We start from the raw sequence: 7,193 nt of genomic DNA, 5'->3' as shown, positions 1-7,193 counted from the left end.
AATAGCGTGCACACCACGAGAAAACCTGAGACAAAACTCAAGAGGTGAAAAAGAGTGAGAAAGAATAAAGATACAGAGAAAAGACAGAACGAGAGAGAAAAAAAGTACAAGACAGAGTAAAAGATAGCATGAGAGACAAAAAGTATAAAGAGAAAGGGAAAGAGGAGAGACATACTGACAGGAAAGTGAGAGAGAGAAAACAGAGGAGAGAGAGAAAAAAAAAGACAGATGGAGGAAACAGTAAGAAAAAGGGAGATTAGAGAGAGGTCAGTGCAGGACAGAGAGACAGAGGGAAAAAAACTGACACCAGAGAGAACCTGCACTGTACTACCTTTGCTGTTTGAACTCCTGTATTGCTGGACATCGGAGTGCGTCTGGGCAAATTAACAAACAGTGAAATTCACAGCTGATCTTGGGTGAAGTTCACAGCACAGAATCATTTAAATTAATTGTTTTAAGTGGCCTACAGAAAATCTGCAGTAGTGAGTAGAGTGGGTTCTTTGTTGATTATATCTTTTTTTGAGATATGTCTCTTGATTAACCTTAAAATATAAGCCGTAACTATTAATCTAACCTGGGGCAGTGTTTTGTAGAGGAATAAGACAGTGTTTTTTTCTGGGTCTGTAGATTGTGAAGGATAAAAAAATGGCCTTTAGTAGAGTGATATGTGCTTCTTGTCAGATGTGTGAGATTAAAGAGAGTTTAAGGTTTACTGCAGATTATCAGATTGAATGGATCGGTTGGAGAGACAGTTAGAAGCAATGAGGAATTTGCAACAGCAACAGAATGAGATAGATGGCAGTTATAGGAAGGGGAAAAGTCTCAGATACAGTCACATAGATGGGTTAACTCCAGGAAAGGTAAGAGAGGTAGGCATCTAGTACAGGTGTGTTCTGTGCCTTTAACCATTTCAAACAAGTATGCTGTTTTGGAAAACGTCGGGGGTGAAGGATTCTCAGGGGAACGTAGCACGAACAGCCAATTTTCTGGTATTGAGACTGGCTCGAATGCAATGAGGGGTATGTCGGGTTCCAAGAGATCAATTGTGTGACGGGATTCTCTAGTCCGAGGAACAGACAGACATTTCTGTGGTCAGCTGAGAAAAATCAGAATGGTGTGTTGCTTCCCTGGTGCTAGGATCAAGGATGTCTCAAGAGAGGGTGCAGAATGTTCTCAAGGGGGAGAGGGGCCAGGAGGAGGTCATTGTCCACACTGGAGCCAATGACGTAGAAAGGGAAAAAGTTGAGATTTCGAAGAGTGATTGCAGAGAATTAGACAGGAATTTAAAAATGAGGTCCTCGAGAGTAGTAATATCTGGAATCCTCCTGGAGCTACAAGTTAGTTAGGGCAGGAATAGGAGGATAGAGCAGATGAATGCATGGTTGAGGAACTGGTGTATGGGAGAAGGATTCACATTTTTGCTCGTTGGAATCTCTTTTGGAGTAAAAGTAACCTCTACAGGAAGGATGGATTGCACCTAAATTGGAAGGGGACTAATATACTGGCAGGGAAATTTGCTAGAGCTGCTCGTGAGGACTTAAACTAGTAAAGTGGAGGTGGGACCCAGCGAGTTGGTAAGAAAGAGATCAATCTATGATTGGTACAGTTGTGAACAGAAGTGAGTCAAACAGTCAGGGCAGGCAGGGATAAGGTAGGACTAATAAATTAAATTCCATTTATTTCAATGCAAGGCGTCTAACAGGGAAGGCAGAGGAACTCAGGGCATGGGAAGGAAAATGGAACATGGATATCATAGCAATTACAGAAACATGGTTCAGGGATGGACAGGACTGGCAGCTTAAATGTTCCAGGATACAAATGCTACAGGAAGGATAGAAAGGGAGGCAAGACAGGAGGGGGAGTGATGTTTTTCATACGGGATAGCATTACAGCTGTGCTGAGGGAGGATATTCCTGGAAATACATCCAGAGAAGTTATTTGGGTGTAACTGAGAAATAAGAAAGGGATGGTCATCTTATTGGGATTTTATTATAGACTCCCTAATAGTCAGAGGGAAATTGAGAAACAAATTTGAAAGGAGATCTCAGCTATCTGTAAGAATAATACGATGGTTATGGTAGGGGATTTTAACTATCCACATTTAGACTGGGAGTGCCATCGTGTTAAGCGTTTAGATGGAGAGGAATTTGTTAAGTGTGTAAAGAAAATTTTCTGATACTAGAGAAGGTGCAAAACCTGACCAACTCTTGGGAAATAAGGCACGGCAGGTGACTGAGGTGTCAGCGGAGAAGCACTTTGAGGCCAGTGACCATAATTCTATTAGATTCAAAATAGTGATGGAAAAGGATAGATCAGATCTAAAAGTTGAAGTTCTAAATTGGAGAAAGGCCAATTTTGATCGTATTAGGCAAGAACTTTCAGAAGCTGATTGGGGGCAGATGTTCGCAGGTAAAGTGACAGCTGGAAAATGGGAAGCCTTCAGAAATGAGATAATGAGAAGGTTTTAGTCAAGAAAAAGAAGGAAGCATATGTCAGGTATCGACAGCAGAGATTGAGTGAATACCTAGAAGAGTATAAAGGCAGTGAGAGTATACTTAAGAGGGAAATCAGGAGGGCAAAACGGGGACATGAGATAGCTTTGGCAAATAGAATTCAGGAGAACCCAAAGAGTTTTTACAAATCCATTAAGGACAAAAAGGTAACTAGGGAGAGAATAGGGCCCCTCAAAGATCAGCAAGGAGGCCTTTGTGTGGAGCTGCAGAAAATGGGGGAGATATAAATGAGTATTTTGCATGAGTATTTACTGTGGAAAAGGATATGGAACATATAGAATGTAGGGAAATAGATGGTGACACCTTGCAAAATGTCCAGATTACAGAAGAGGAAGTGCTGGATGTTTTGAAATGGTTAAAGATGGATAAATCCCCAGGACCTGATCAGGTGTACCTGAGAAGTGCTTGCTGGGCCTCTTGCTGAGATATTTGTATAATAGTCACAGGTGAGGTGCCGGAAGACTGGAGATTAGCTAACGTGGTGCCACTGTCTAAGAAAGGTGGTAAGGACAAGCCAGGGAACTACAGACTACTGAGCCTGACGGCGGTGGTGGGCAAGTTGTTGGAGGGAATCCTGAGGGACAGGATGTACATGTATTAGGAAAGGCAAGGACTGATTAGGGAAAGTCAACATGGCCAACATGTGTGGGAAATCATGTCTCACAAACTTGATTGAGTTTTTTTGAAGAAGTAACAAAGAGGATTGATGAGGGCAGAGCGATGGATGTGGGAGACTGGTTAGCAAGGTTAAATCTCATGGAATATGGGGAGAACTAGCCATTTGGATACAGAACTGGCTCAAAGGTAGAAGACAGAGGGTGGTGGTGGAGGGTTGTTTTTCAGACTGGAGGCCTGTGACCAGTGGAGTACCACAAGGATCGGTGCTGGGCCCTCTACGTTTGTCATTTACATAAATGATTTGGATGCAAGCATAAGAGGGACAGTTAGCAAGTGTGCAGATGACACCAAAATTGGAGGTGTCGTGGACAGCAAAGAAGGTTAACTCAGTATACAACAGGATCTTGACCAAATGGGCCAAATGGTCTGAGAAGTTGCAGATGGAGTTTAATTCAGATAAATGCGAGGTGCTGCATTTTGGGAAAGCAAATCTTAGCAGGGCTTATAAACTTAATGATAAGGTCCTCAAGAGTGTTGATGAACAACAAGACCTTGGAGTGCAGGTTCATAACTCCATGAAAGTAGAGTCGCAGATAGATAGGATTGTGAAGAAGGCATTTGGCATGCTTTCTTTTATTGGTCAGAGTATTGAGAACAGGAGTTGGGAGATCATGTTGCAGCTGTACAGTACATTGGTTAGGACACTGTTGGAATATTGCGTGCAATTCTGGTCTCCTTCCTATAGGAAAGATGTTGTGAATCTTGAAAGGGTTCAGAAAAGATTTACAAGCATGTTGCTAGGGTTGGAGGATTTGAGCTACAGGAAGAGGCTAAACAGGCTGGAGCTGTTTTCCCTGGAGCATTGGAGTCTGAGGAGTGACTTTATAGAGGTTTATAAAATTAGATGGCCGGGTGCTGGCAGGTGGGACTAGATTGGGTTGGGATATCTGGTTGGCATGGACGAGTTGGATCGAAGGGTCTGTTTCCGTGCTGCACATCTCTCTGACTTTATGACTATAATTGAGATGAGGAGGAATTTCTTCAGCCAGAAGCTGGTTGATTGGGTTGGGATATCTGGTTGGCATGGACGAGTTGGATCGAAGGGTCTGTTTCCGTGCTGTACATCTCTCTGACTTTATGACTCTATAATTGAGATGAGGAGGAATTTCTTCAGCCAGAAGCTGGTTAATCTGTGGAATTCATTGCTGCAGAGATCAAGGCATTGAATATATTTAAGCAGAGACAAATAGGTTCTTGATTAGTAAGGCATTTAAAGTTTATGGGAGAATGCAGTAGAATGGGTTTGAGAAACATATTAGCCACAATCAAATGGCAGATTAGACTCAATAAGTCGAATGGCCTAATTCTGCTCTTATGTTGGTCTTATGCAGTGTAAAATCTAGCAAATCTCCAAAACCATTTCAGTCATGTCTCTACTTTCTCAAATGTTATAACCTTCTTAAAGCTTTCCAGCATTAGTAGACACTTTCCTGTTATTTTTTTCATATACTGCCACCATACCAAGTATTATTAAACTAATTCATTGTATTTAATGAATCTGCAAAAATATAAAACAACTTTTTTGGAACATATCATACTGTTCTGGCTTACATTTTCCTTATGGATGTAGGAGAGACTAAATCATGTTACAATGCATCACTTCCTGTCATATATGATTAGAATTAATGCATTAACAACCCACAGTCCAGTATATACTGCATTACAAGTATAACAGCCATGTTTCAAATTAATCTATTTCGCTATGAACCAATTTGTGATGCTCAGAGATTGCTAAGACCATTTCAGAAATTTAAGTATTTTTCTTTTACTTGTGCAAATATGTCAAAATACAGGAGAGAATGACAGAAGGAATAGATGCTAAAAGAGTGAAATTAATTTAAAAGTGAGTTCAGTTATGTATATTTTGGAAGAAAGGAATGAAGAGTTGACATTCCTATTAAGCAAGATTGTGAAACAACTCATCTATTTATTCAATCAATACTCATTAGCTCGACACACTCACATTTGTTGTAATACAATACTTCTCTGGTAATTAAACTGGACTGGATCCAAACTACCACACAGAACATATCGTAATTCACAACTAATTCGATTTAAATTGCAAAGAAACATTTTAATTTGACATCTGCAAAAAACACAAACAACATTGCCATGGACAGAATGTCAGCATTACATTCATCATAAGTTGTGTTCACCAAAAATCCATATTATTCAAATACTTAATACAGTCAAGTCGCAAAACAATGAAGCAACAAGTTGCCATGTATTTAATTAGTCAGAAATGGTAGAAAATTAACATATATGTAAGAAAAAACCTTTGAAAGAAAATCTTACAGCAAAATGAACTTTACAAATTGAAAAGTAAGTGTATTTTCAGCATTATTTTTCATTGTTCAATTTGGTTTCCCTTGATTTTGAAAATAAAATTACAGAATTTCTGCTCCTTATTTAAAATTGTTTCCTCAATAATAAGAGCCACCAGTAAAATAAAACCACCTGAACAAAATATGAAAGAAAGATGACAAAAGATATAGAGGCAAAAGAGAGGAAGCATCTGAACAAGGTATGTTAATATCCAAGAGATTGCATCAGATGTAAATCTCAACTTCACTGCCAATCCAACTGTTTTTGTTAAAAGTCAAAAAAAAAGCTTTAAACGAAATGGAGAAGTTTTCAACTTAGAGTCACAATAAAGCAATTTCAAAGCATACAGGTATCCTAAGGCATTCAGTCCAGGTTGACTACCGTTCAACTGGATCTAATCTGACAAGGGGATCCCCAATCTGGTCGCCCCAGTGACACTGTTCCAATGAAGGGTTTAGTCTTGACTTTCATCCTTTTCTCGAACAACTGCCTCCATATCACATGTTCATCTGCTCAACTAGCTTCTTGGAAAAATGATCAGTCTAGATCAAACGGAACATTAGTCTATAATATTCTTAACAATTTTTCCTCCTTTTCCTGACATGTTTAACCTATGACAAACAATGAACAACATTTTTTTCTCCCCTTGGCCTATGAATATCAAATAAATAAAAGCTCTTCAAGCCACATATTCCAAAAATTGTAACTTTCCACTGTACCTTTGCAATAACTTAAAGCATATTTTTACAGTTAAAAAACTGATCATGTTAATCCATATACATGTGTAGCTGTCAACAATACTTTCCCTCAAATAAATTAAGACTTAGCTAGTTACTTCATTAGGAGGCATTAGTTGATAAGTTATTCTGCACGTTAATTTGAGGTGAAATAGTATCAGTTTTTGGTTGATGTAAATCGTGCAATGTAACTAAAGTATGAAGTCGTACGGCTGCACATTTTATGTAATAAAATAACTCAATTTGAAGAGATAGCTTAGATGTGTGTTGTGGATCTGGAAATAAACTTGTTGAAACTTATCAAAAGGTACAGTGACCAGTTGGCTCGAGCTGATCTGACTAGTTGGTGTTGCAAGTGATGATACTGTGCCTTGAAGAGACATGTTAAATTCTGTTTCTCTTGCAGAGGGGTTTTGTCACAGTGATGAAAAGATATCTCCTTCAGGCAGGCAGTTGGTGAACAGCTTTGAGTTCTCTCTGGGTGTTTAATCTTTTTATACTTAAGACAAAAGAATCCTGAGTGGGCAAGGTTAGGCTCAGACAAATCCAGGGTAAAAACAATGACTGCAGGTGCTGGAAACCAGAGTCGAGATTAGAGTGGTGCTGGAAAAGCACAGCAGTTCAGGCAGCATCCGAGGAGCAGAAAAATTGACGTTTCGGGCAAAAGCCCTTCATCAGGAATACAGGCCTGAAGAGAGCCTGAAGGGTCAAGTGATAAGTGAGAGGAGGGTGAGGGTGGGGAGAAAGTAGCATGGAGTACAATAGGTGAGTGGGGGAGGGGATGAAGGTGATAGGTTGGGGGGAGGGGGAGTGGATGGGTGGAAAAGAAGATAGGCAGGTAGGACAAGTCATGGAGACAGTGCTGAGCTGGAAGTTTGGAACTGGGGTGAGGTGGGGGAAAGGGGGAAATGAGGAAACTGTTGAAGTCCACATTGATGCC

This window comes from Chiloscyllium plagiosum, chromosome 12 (assembly GCF_004010195.1).
Source record: "Chiloscyllium plagiosum isolate BGI_BamShark_2017 chromosome 12, ASM401019v2, whole genome shotgun sequence".
Lineage (NCBI taxonomy): Eukaryota > Metazoa > Chordata > Chondrichthyes > Orectolobiformes > Hemiscylliidae > Chiloscyllium > Chiloscyllium plagiosum.
Note: the sequence above shows the minus strand (reverse complement) of the source record.